At 34.5% G+C, this 13,503-nt stretch overlaps 1 pseudogene; it reads left to right on the top strand.

The window, feature by feature from the left end:
* Positions 1 to 13,094: 13,094 nt before the first annotated feature.
* Positions 13,095 to 13,213, top strand: LOC111745137 (annotated as a pseudogene).
* Positions 13,214 to 13,503: the final 290 nt, after the last annotated feature.

The raw sequence follows: 13,503 nt of genomic DNA, 5'->3' as shown, positions 1-13,503 counted from the left end.
CCCTAAAAATATTATCAACCTCCTTCCCTGATTGCACAATCTCTGCTGCTGTGTAGAGTGAGCACATCAAACAATTCAATATAAGTCTAAGCACTGAAGAAAAACAAAACATTGCTTGCAAACATTTAACAAGCACACAATAACTAGATGTTATATTACTTTATTTCCTGCCATATACTGTTCAGTTTGGGGAACATGATCTCCAATATAATAAATGGAGTATTATTTTCCCATTGACACCAAACGATTTTTATACTAAATGTTAGTATGTTTTTCAATATCATTTTTTGAATATTTTGCATTGTACATGTTTAGAGTTTTACAATCCTTCAAATTAATTTTAATAACATTTCAGCTTCAGAAGGTATTAAAGATTTATAAGCACACGAAGAACTTCCCCTTAAATTGGGGCATGGATATAGAGTACTTTCAAGAATATGTCTGTGGTGACCAAATGTTTATTTCCTGCAGTTATTTAGAAATCTATGATTTTAGAATGCTATGATTTGACTCCAGAACTTGCATATAAGCGCTTTTTTCACACTGCTGCTTCTTTCAACATAGCCAGACCTCATTTTACAATTATGCATTTTCCTGTGAAGGTATATATAAATTAAAAATCTCTAAGTAGTGAATCATAAATTGCACTGACTTTATTTTAACCACAGATACACATTCTCCCAGAAAAATATCTTCCATCACAACAGGTCATATAAATGACATTTAAGACTTCTTAAATGATTCAAGTTGTATTCTGCCTTGATTGATACACAATAAATACGCATTTACCTGTCTGACACTATTTGTGCAAAAATTCTTAAATCAAATAAATATGTCCTATTCACACTAAAAACATAGATATGTTCAAATCATTCAGTATCTGCCTTATTTGATAGTTATACTAATCGCATATGATTAGATCTTACGAAGTTTCTTTGCTCCTCATATTCAACAGAATTAACTAGGAAAGCCACCCTACAGTGATGAGTCTTTTGGGTAGAAGCAACCAATTCACATGTATCTAGATCATTTCACTTGGTTTTCATGTATTCATAGGAGACTACAAAAGCTTATCATTTAAAATGTTGGTAGATTCTAATTGGTTCTTATACACAGAAGTAAAATTACTTAAACGTCTTTTAGGTAAATGTTATTGACCTGATAGAATCATTTGTAATTTCCTTAAATGTTATTAAATAAATAATAATATACTAATCTTTTGGAATCTCAATAATTGACTATGAAAAGCCTCAGATCAATATTCATTAGAAAGTAATAACTAAATGCATGCATAATATTCATTAAGCATCATTCTCAGTTTTTTATATATATTATATCATTTAATCCTACAATCATATGAAGCAAGAACTATAATTATTCCCATTTTACAGGTGAGAAAACTGAGGCTCTGAGAATTAATTAATTTGCCCAAGGTCACACATGTAGTGCTTGATAGAGCCAAGATTTTGACCCAAGCAGTGTGTCTCCAGAATCAATTATCTTAATTACCGCATTGACCTATAACCTGTAATCTTAAACTCTGGGAGAGGCAAAGTAGTAGAGAGAGAATAAACAAACTCTTCACTTACTGAGCAAGAAGAGAGTAGATTTTCTGTACAAAGTCTACTGAGTCTTATGTTACTAGATATCAATTCATTCCACAAAATAATGTAGAACACTATATCCCAACTTAAGGCAATTTCATTGTGTATTTAAAACAATTGAATGCATTTTGATCCTAAATAAAGGTAGTAGGAAGGACCATCTTGCTTTGCTATTGATAAAGCCAATAGAGCATCAATTTCCAATTCCACCCTCAACTTCTAACACACACATGCCTACATATGTGAGTGCACAAACACACAAGCATGCATGTACACATTCCTGAGATGCAAGATCTATATAGGTAGTTTGATGTTTCTGGAGTGAGAAGGCAGCTAATTAACGTGCATTCCAGTTCTGTGTTTTCCTCATAAAGATCTCAATAGCAAGAGATGTAATCTTCAGTAACTGAATAACACTGTGACTTTGTGAAGCTTGGAAGGCAAAAGACCAGGGCGAGAAGCCAGCTCTTCCATTGAGTTACCTCGAGCAATGCATTTAATTCCTCTGAGCTTAGGTCCCTTGTCTAAAAATTGAGAATAACATCTACCTCATAACTTACTGTATGTAGACCCGCCTGGGACAAGAATACAAATAGAGGCCCGCATACCATATGTCCAAATATTTAAAAGTTATATATCAAGCCAACAAACTGTTAAATAAAATATGTTCTAGCCTCTTTCCTTGACAAATATACCTCCACAACGACAAAATCAAAAACAATATGTGTAAAGCTATAATTTTATAGGACCAAAAGTTGGCAAATAACAAAGACCAGGCCTTCTGTTGATGGGCCAGCAGTTTTGGAATGAGTAATAAAATAAAAACTTATATAATGCAAATTATGATCCATTTACTCTATAACACTTATTTTTTTGCCATTACTTAAGCAAAATGATTATTATTTAAAAGTCAAGATTTTTACATAATTTTCTATTGATCATAATTCAGACTCTTTAAAATTATATATAATTAATTTTAAATTTAAATTATGTACAAAATTTAAATATATTAGGCTGTATATTTAAAATAAATATAAAAATCAAAATGAATTTTTTTGGTTTCAGAAGTTATTTCCTTCTAACATTAGCTCATCAATTCAAATGAATATCAAGAATATCAACTTATATATCAAAATTATTTAATAAAGATGAATATTTTTGTTTTAAAAGTATAATGAAGTCCTATTAAATACTGTAATAAACATAACTTTTAATGTCCAGTCCATTCAATTGCTAATATAAAGAATGAATATCATACTTCATATCATGTTACATCTAAACATATATATACATAAACTTAAGAGTAATATAAATTGTTTTTATGGCAAAATGTTTCCATGTGCAAGTGCTACAGAATCTGCTAAGTGATGACTACTGCTAGAACCACTAATCAGAACATGAAAAAGGGGAAAATGAAGTTCAATACTTTTGAGAAACAATGCTTGTTATGCAAGAACCTTTGTACTTATGGTATTAGAGGAAAATTTCACTAATTAATCTTTTCCCTTACCTGAATCTTTTCATTGCTCAAATCCTCCCAATACTCCAAATCACTGTTTGTGTGGTCAACAGCTGCACAATCAACAACACATCTATCTGCACAGCATTTGGAAGCATCATCCTTCACTTCAGAGATACAGGGCAAGAGATGTAGAAAAGCATTATTCTGAGGTCATAAGAGCAGATATTTAAAGGCCAGGGACCATACTGTGTCTACGCTGAGTGCCTGTCCTTGAGAAGTTGGCTATCTAATCTAATGTTCAAAGAACCAAAGACTAAGACGTGTACAGTCTGTTTTGTTCTGTTTTTGTACCTGTGATATGTAGGGTTCTCTAACATACAGCATGCAAGACCTGGGCCCCTCTTGCCCAGGTCTACGGGAAATCCTGGTCATATGGCTTAAATATTCAGATAGTAGATCATATCAGGTATGTAGTAAGGATTCACCAGATGGTGATCACTGTGATGATGAATTTTGTCAAGTTTAAAATGTTTACTCAAACCGAATTCTGTGTATGTGCGATATTTTGTTGAATTAGACTATATTTTAAACATTCATTTTAGAATCAGGAGAAGCTTTTATTTCTATAATAATAATGATTAATTTTGAAATTGCTAGTCATTCATTCAACCAAAATCTACTAGGTACCTACTATACAAAAGGCACTGTGTTAGGGATTCTGGTAATATAAAGATGTGACCCCTATTCTAAAGAGGTTCACAGTCCAGAGCAGTTGTTTTCAACCAGAAGCAATCTGGACCTCCAGGGGACATCTGGCAATGAAGACATTTTTGATTGTCACAACTGGGGAAGGGTTGAGGAATGCTACTGACATCTAGTGTGTAGAGTCCAGGGATGCTGCTAAATATCCTACAATACAAGGGATTGCTCCCCACTACAAAGAATTATCTGGCCCAAAACATCAATAGTGCTGAAGATGAAAAACCCTAGCCTACTAAGAGAAATAAACTATGTGGTAAGATCTAATAGATGTATATATAATGTGCATCTAAAGTAAACTTTGCTCTATGTTTATCACTGGAGAGCTATTCAGATTCAGTCCTTGAGCACCTAGGTCTTCTTGGGCCCATATCTGAAAGTGTAAGGTGTTCAGAGTAATCATTCAGCCATCTGAATACCGGCATCAACAAGTATGGTAGACAGAACAGTGGTCCTCCAAAGATGTTCATGTCCTAACTCCACAACCTGTGAATATATTATTTAACATGGCATGGGAAAATTAAGGTTGCTAATCAGCTGACCTTAAGGTAGGAAGATTATCCTGGGTTATCTGTGGATCACTATAAAATCACAGAAAGTCCTTAATTGTGGAGGGGGAGGCAGAATACTTAATGATGTTATATGAGAAATACCAAACAGATATTGCTAGCATTAACGATGGAAGGTGACCAAAGCCAAGGAATGCAGGCAGTCTCTAGGAAGTGGAAAGGTTAGAAAAAGGATTCTCTTCTATAACCTCCATAAAGAAACACAGCCCCACCAACACCCATTTCAGACCATTTCAGATTTCTGAACTTCAGAGCTGTAAGATAATAAATTTGTATCTTTTAAGCCACTAAGTTTGTGGTAATTTGTTAGCAGCCAAAGGAAACCAATCTGAGTAGGACATCTAAGACATCGACAGAATTTGAGAGGATAGAATACCAGTTAGTAACACTATCATGTGGGATGTTATTCATTCATGCTACCATTCATTAAGTTGGAATTTGTGGACAATCCTCTGAGTTTCTGCCAAGCTGGGTAATGTAGAAACTCTATTGACTGGTATCATTTGGTAGCAGTGTAGCTAATTATATATTCCTACAATGAGTCCATGAAAAAGAGAATGAGTGTTTCTTCCATCTCCCTGAACTGAAGAGATCTGTAAGTGTTCTTGCCATGCTGTTAATTGTCTATATCACCTTGAATGAGTCCTAGCACCTATCTGAACACTGGTATCTCAGGTGTAAATTAGGAGATCGGACTGAACAGTGAGCTTCTCAAGGAAAAGACCCATATTCTGACCATCTCAGTGTTGCTTACAGTAGTCACCACAAAGAATATATCTAATATTTGTTGAATAAATGATTCCATAGTTATCATGTTATCTCTTCCTAACAATATCTCAGTGAAAATGATGCCTGGACATTTCTGAATGAGAGTTAGCCTTAGAAATGTTAACTCCATGTTTCCCCATCATTCACGTAGAAATCCACACTGTTTCAGTGTCCCTCACTAGGAGCCTAATAAAATCACAAAATTTTAGAGAGGGAAATGGAATTCTGCAACCCATTTTAATGAAATATAAGAAATTGTAGAGTTTTTCCTAGAAGTACAAGGTAAACTCATTATAGTGTGGCTCCAATCCCAGGCATGTTGTTTTAATAAAGAAAAATATCAACTAAGTCTCAATAAAGAAAAATTAGTGGAAAAACAAAACAGAAGCACTAAACTGTAGGAAAATCTATTGCAAATATTAACTCCTATTTTTTTCTATATTTTTATTTCATCCTTCTATCTAAATCCTAGTAACTTACAATGGCATGATTAAAAGTCATCTTTTAATCATGAAGTCGTTTTTACTATTCAAACTACAATTGAACTTCTCTTTGAATACTCTGTATTAGGATTTGAATACTTAACATTTTAGCCATTAATTATGTTATGTTTTCAAACTGCTCCAAATGCCCTTGATAAAGAAATTTTAAGTTCCTGATGCAGTTCTCCTGTCTTACATTTTCCACAATGTCCTACAAATGTCCTACAAGACTTTTCATAGCTTTAGGCATGTGAAAACAATACCTTTTGGTTTAAAGTGAATATTAGCTAACCTGAGCACAGAAGCCTCTCAATATGTTTACAAAATAGGGTTGGAGATTTGATTTCATTCAGCTGAAACAATAACAAATATCTATAATACATATAAAAATAAAATGTCTCTAAATCCATTAGTCACATTAAAGCAACCAAAACAAATATCAGTGCAAACAAGATGGAAAAGAGAGAAAGAGAGAGATGGAGGGAGGGAGGGAAGAAAGGAAGGGAGGGAGGGAGGAATGAAAGGAGCCAAATTTCTAGTCCATATAAAGAGGAAAAACATGCTAAAAGGCATCCTCAATGGGCAAATGTGTCAGATTTGGTGCCACTATACAGGTCCCACTGGCCCTGGTCTACACAAATGTCACAGATGTAAGAGCTGTTGGATAATTCTTTAAACAATATAGAAAGAATATTGAGAAGCACATGCTTTATGTGCTAGGCATTATACAATGGAAAAGTGTTCTTGAGGCTTCCAATCAAGATGGCAGAGTAGGTAAACACTGTTCTTGCCTCCTCTCATGACCACATCAAAACTACAGCTAAACAACAGAACAGCCATCATTGAGAACTGCCTGAAGTCTAGCTGAATGAAAGTCCTATAACTAAGGATATACAGAAGAAGCCACATGGAGAGTGATAGGAGGGGTGGAGATGCAGAATGGGCTGGTCCCTCACCTATGTGTGGTAGTTAAAAATGGGTAAGGATATCTCAGCTGCAGAGATCCCCCCTGAAAAGCAAGAGGTTCCAGCCCCACACCAGGCTCCCCAGCCTAGGGTTCTAGTGCCAGGAAGAGAAGTCCCTACAACTTCCAGCTGTGAAAATCAGAAGAGGTTGTAGCTGAGTTAGATAGAGGGTGGCTGAAATCCCAGGCATTTTTCTTAAAATGCCCATGCACAGACTTATTTGCTGATGGAGTCACTTGTTCTGAACACAAGTGCTAGAGCAGCAGCTTGAAAGGCACCAGGGACATACAGGAGGAACTGAACTGTCTGGCTTTAAGGCAAGAGCTGGAGGGGCAGTTTTCTCCCACACAGATGTTCTAGCGGAAGCCATTGTTTCTTCACTGAGCCCTCCCATCATCCCGAATGCAGACGCAGGCAGCTGCCATATCTGGGTCTCCATCAACCTGGCTAACAGTGGCTTTTCTACACAAAGAGCCTTTTTAAGCTCATGCTGCAGACATTTCTAAAATCTTTCAAAGATTCACAAACCCCAAACGACAGTATTTGGCCTCAGCAGCTAAGCAGCTCCAAGCTTGGCACTTACAGCAGTTGACCTTAGTTCACAGTTTAGCCTCTCCTAGGCACCTCTAAGTCCAGCACAAGTAACAGCTATCTGCAGATCTCTTTGTAGTTCATATCAAGTAGCCCCAGGCAAGGCATGAGAAACAGCTGACCTTGGATTGAACTAGACCCCTCCCAACACAACTGGAGGCCAGCTTCAAACCACAACAGAGCACGACTCAACCACCTCCACAAAAGACAGTCTGAGCAGGCACCAGAGCCCTGATAAAGCAAATCCTGCTCTGTAGAGTCAGTCCCTGCATAACAGCTCCACTGTAGTCATGGCCAGTTTTCATAACCAATTAACCTGAGACTCAATCTCTCCCACTGATGTGCAAACAGTAATCAAGGTTTGACTACAATAAGAGGGCACACACAACCCACACAAGGGACAGTCCTGCAGCATAGGACTCAGGTGGCCAGGCAGACTGCACCATGGGCCCTACAGGACACATACTACATAAGGTTACTCTACTAAGACTGGGAGACATAGCCGCTCTACTTAATACATAGAAACAAAAACAGGTAGGCAGCCAAATGGACAAAGAAACATGTTCCAAATGAAAGAACAGAACAAAGCTCCAGAAAAAGGACTAAACAAAATAGAGATAAGTAATCTATCAGATAAAGAGTTCAAAACACTGTTTATAGGATGTTCAACAATCTTAGTGAGAAATTCAACAGAGAGATAGGAAACATAAAGAGAAATGAGTCAGAAATGAAGAAATAAAGAGGAAAAAAGAATTAAAAACTGAGGATAGTTTAAGGGGCTCCTGGACAACATCAAGCATACTAACATTCACATCATAGGGGAACCAGAAAAGATAAAGAGAACCTATTTGAAGAAACAATAATGAAAAACTTCCCTAACCTGGTGAAGGAAATAGACATACAACCCCAGAAAGCACAGAGTCCCAAACAAGATGAACTCAAAGAGGTCCACATCAAGATTCATCATAATTAAAATGGCAAAATTTAAAGACAAAGAGAGAATCTTAAAAGCAGCAAATGAAAAGCAGTTAGTTACCTACAAGGAAGCTCCCATAAGACTTTCATCTGATTTCTCAACAGAAATTTTGCAAGCCAGAAGGGATTGGCACAGAACATTCAAAGTGATGAAAAGCAAGGACATACAACAGATTACTCTATCCAGCAAATCTATCATTTAAAATCGAAGGACAGATAAAGAGCTTCCCTGACAAGAAGTTTATCGCCACCAAACCAGTATTACGAAAAATGTTAAAGGGAAAGGAGAAGAAGAAAAAGATCAAAAATATAAATAATAAAATGGCAATAACTACATATCTATCAATGATTACTTTAAATGTAAACGGATTAAATGTTCCAATCAAAAGATAAGGTGGCTAAATGGACGCAAAAACAAAACCCTTATATATGCTGCCTATAAGAGACCCACTTCAGATAAAAAGACACACAAAGATTGAAAATAAAGGGATGGAAAAAGATATTTCATAAAAATGGAAACAAACAGGAAAAAAAGCTGGGGTAGCAATACTTATACAAGACAAAATAGACTTTAAAACAAAGGCTATAACAAGAGACAAAGAAAAACTCAGTAATCCCACTTCTGGGTATTTATCTAAAGAAATTCAAAACACTACTTCAATGAGACATGTGCATCCATATGTTCTTTGAAGCATTATTTACAATAGCCAAAATATAGAGGCCACTGGGGGATCCATCAATAAGTCAATGGATAAAGAAGAGGTGATAAATATATAAAATGGAATATTACTCAGCCATAAAAAAGAATAAAATATTGCCATCTGCAACAACATAGATGGACCTAAAGGGTAGTGTGCTGAGGAGAGTAAGTCTGACAGAGAAAGACACATTTCATTTATATGTGAAATGTAAAATTAAAAACAACAACAACAACAACAAGAAAACAAACAAACAAAACAGAAACCAACTCAGATACAGAGAAGATTTTGATGGATGCCAGATAGGAGTGGGGTTGAGAGAATGGGTGTAAAAGAGGATGGGATTAAGAAGTACAAATCGATAGATATGAAATACTCATGGAGGAGGCAGGAAAGGGGAGGTAGACGGGAAAAAAAAGGAAAAAATTAAAATCATTTCTTCAATTAAAATTAATTAGTTAATTAATTGAAATTAGAAAAAATACTCATGTGGATGTAAAGTATGGCATAAGAAATATAGTCAATAATATTGTAATAATTACGTATAGTGTCAGATGGGTACTTGTTTATTGAAATGATCACTTTGTAAGTTATATAAATGTCTAATCACTATGCCGTACACTTGAAACTAATAAAATATTGTATGACAATTGTAATTAGAATTTTTTTAATTATTAAAAAAAAAGAAAGCTGCTCTTAAGATAGCCCTGAAATTTCAATATAAACATAACCTAGTATGCATACTGAAACAGATTTGATTTTAAAACATTTTTACAGCCTATGTTAACCATCTCTGCCTTTTCTCTATAACACATGGCCACATGAATGTGGTATTGCTCTTAGGAATTTTGACTTGAATATAGCCTGAATAGTGATTCTTTATACTGTTAATCCAAAAAGCATCTGACTGCAGAGTAATTAGCACTCCTGATATCTGGGCCATGCTAACTTAGTTTTTAAGAAGTAAAGAAAGATGACTTCTATCGATTTCATCTCATTTTGGGGTGGTAAATAGGAAGTCCAATATATCAAATCTCTTTATAATCTTTATTTATTAAAGAGTTTACACTTAAACTTTCAGGAATTTTCAAATCCAACAAATATATTTTAATTTGCAGTTCTCAAACACAGCCCTGTCTTTAATTCTTATCTAAAATAAGAAAGAGAATGCATTTTTATGGCCTTCAAATTGTACCAAAAATAATTATGTGCCTTCCCCTTCATTTCCATTTATTCCTAGAAGTCTTCAAAGTACATTTTGTACTCTAGTTGATTTGGTACAGAATTCATGTTTTTACAAAAATTACTTTATAAAAATTTTAAGTGGTTCAATTTTGCAAAATTCTGCCAAGTTCATGAAACAATGGAAAATTAAGCATAATGTTGCAATGAAATCAAACTCCACAAAAATAAGAGAACCATTAAGTATCTGGTATTCACTTTGTAATGCTTCAGAGTATTTGGAAATAATTATTGTCTTATATTCTCATCTGTTTTAACACTGTTAATATACCTACAACTGACTGTCTTCTAAATGTGTTACAGAGGAATAATTCACTGAAAGATTAATTGCTATCTTGATCTCTTTATTGTAAGTAACTCAAAACACTGAAAAAAAAATTTCCCCTTACCCTCCATCCTATGAGAATAGCCAAGCTTTCACTTCTTACATTCTTGAGCTTTCCTGGTCCAAAGGAATTGGTTTCCCATATTTGGACCAGAGATCCAAACTGTTTAAGAGGGTGAGAGATCCAAGATTTGAGGGAAGAATCAATTGCCCAAATATAATGGGTAGGAATGTAATATTTTTTTTTTTCATTTCAAGGGTCATAGAGCAAATATATATATCTATTACAATAAGATATTCATTCCCAGTTCGGTTCACATTTATAACCATCACTCTATTTCTGGGAAATAGTCTACTGTTTTGTCTAAGATAGATAATTAAATTATTTTGGTTATACATATACCAAAACTCACTATACTCAAGATTTCTCTGCTCTTAGTCCTGACTGCCATTAGTGGCTCATGTTATGCCTTCTAAAATAAGTTTCCTAACTTCACTATTATTTTATCAGAAGAAATGATTTTCTGAGATAATGCATCGTCTTTTTTGTTAGTTAACTTTAAAGTAGGATATCCAGAAGCAGTAATCTTCTCAGAACCTTCATTCATAATATAAATGTCCTGATTTCCTGCCTAGGATGAATATTCAAAAACAAAGAACAGAAATGAAACACATTCAGGTTTTTAGAAATCTCTAACAAGGGTAATATTGCTTATAAGGAAGACAGTTCCTACAATGGTTATATCTCCTAGCAGAAGGCAATATTCCATAAAGCAAAACTGTGCATGTGAGCCCATAATAAAAAATAAAAAAAAATATTTACTTGGAAAACCACAAATTAGTATTAATCATCGACCTCCTGGGTAAAGTATGTCATTCAGGAAGAATTTAATGAGGACAAATCGAGGTTGCTAAGAAAGGCCCTTTCACGAGTATCTACACAACAAATGTCTTTTGTCTCTCCTAATTTTTTCCTCTAATTTTTCCTTTTTTCCAAATAATTACCAATAATTGCCCTTGTTTGCCAGTGTTGAAACTGGATTAATTTAATAAGGCAGCCAACTGAATCAATTTTACAAATAACTTTATTTCAAAAGAAAAGTCCAAACTTCCTTTCTATTTCTCAATCCTCTAAACTGTATCAGTAAAGGTGTGCCTTTGCTAAATGTAAGTAGACTCAAATATATAGTTAAAGAATTTTATTAAACAAAGGCCATTTATTTTTTAGATTTGAGGTAGCTTCCAGTTAAAAGCTAAAGACCATATCAATAAAACCAAAGTAATATGGCATTACTTTTCTTCCCAAATGGATCTAATTTATAAACATATATGACTTTCCTCATAGCTCACAAGCTTTTTAGACAAAATCTGTACCACAAATTTTCTCCAAAATAAATGACAACACATGATGATTTATCATATCTCCTCGGGCTACGATGTGTGTGTTTTACATGTTATATGATGTGAAATATGTAAATTGACTGAGCATAATTGCTGAACTCCTCGTATAAACTTATCAATTCACCATAGTTACATATTTTCAAATAGAGTCTTATTTTATTTTTTAATGTAGGAATTTTAAAGTTGAATTACAAAAAAAAGTTAAATATTTATTCAAAACATACATTTTCCATGTTTTCAATCCACCCCGCAGTGCCTTCACAGAGTTCCCATTTTAGGAACTGTACAGTGCTGAGTGCTTAGAGCTTTTCAATAATTCCAGGAAAATATGTCCCTAACCTCATGGTGTACAGTTTTAAATTGCCACCTTATGTATTAGCTTAGTGCGTTAAATTAACATAAGAGGATGCATGATGTGATGTGGAACCTAGAATTTAAAAGTTCCTCACTGACGTACACAAAATTGAAAACAATACTGAATAAACAAAGGGGATTCATGCACTTAATTAAATTGACAATCAAAAGCTTTATATATTATGGGGTTGTCAACATAGCATTTTTATTTTAAAGGATACTCTTCCTGCAAGAAATTCCAGTATTCTTTAGCACTACTTCACCCTTTCCAATAAGTGAAGATTATAACGAAATATGAAGTATCTATTTGTTGCTAAATATTCCACAGAGACATTCTAGTGATCGAAAACCATTATAGTTATGCTTTGTATCCAAGACTGCTTACTTGAATCCTCTCTGCTTTGAGAAGTGAACAGCACTTGTTATCTCTTGTCTATAGTGGATGTGTAAGTAGTAGGAATTCATCAGTATCCAATTATATTAGTCTTTATCCACTCTCCTCTCCAGGTAGAGCTGTCATCAGCAGAAAGTATAATGCTAAAAATTAAAATGGGGATATATTGGGTAGCAGGAAGAAGGGGAATCATACTTCCAATGGCATTTATCCTCTGAAAAGGAAAGCTCTACTAAGAAAAACAGCCCTTGCCTATAGTATAAATTCAGAACATTTGTTTGATGTCTTTATTTTGTGGGAGGCTTTCTCTCTGCCTTCATGAAGAGGATGAGAGACAGTAATTGACTATATGATATGATATCACAAAGAAGAGAGAAAGACAAATAGAAGTTTTGGGTATTCCTATTCGTACCTAGAAACAAATAAATAATTTTTAATATATCCTAATTCGATAGCCAAATCTTTCTAACACTAAAGAGACAAAAAGTTTTTTAAAAAATCTACCGTCTACGGCCATACCATCCTGAACAAGCTCGATCCCGTTTGATCTCAGAAGCTAAGCAGCGTTGGGCCTGGTTAGGATTTGGATGGGAGACCACCTAAGAAGACCAGGTGCTGTAGGCGTAAAAAATAAAAAATAAGGGATTGTAAACTGATGAGGTCCTTGCAATCTGTGAGGTTGCAAGGACCTCATCAGCTTACAATCCCTTATTTTTTATTAAGGTTGCCTCGCCAAATAAATAGATAGATAGATAGATAGATAGATAGATAGATAGATAGATAGACAGACAGACAGACAGACAGACAGATAAAGCTGCCGCTTTAATCAACACAGTATTAATACCAAGATTCCAAAATCCCTCAGTTTTATTTATACGATATAAAATACATAAACATGTGAAAATATAATGAAA

The sequence above is a fragment of the Pteropus vampyrus genome, unplaced genomic scaffold (assembly GCF_000151845.1).
Source record: "Pteropus vampyrus isolate Shadow unplaced genomic scaffold, Pvam_2.0 Scaffold146, whole genome shotgun sequence".
NCBI lineage: Eukaryota > Metazoa > Chordata > Mammalia > Chiroptera > Pteropodidae > Pteropus > Pteropus vampyrus.
This window is presented reverse-complemented; position numbering and strand designations above follow the sequence as displayed.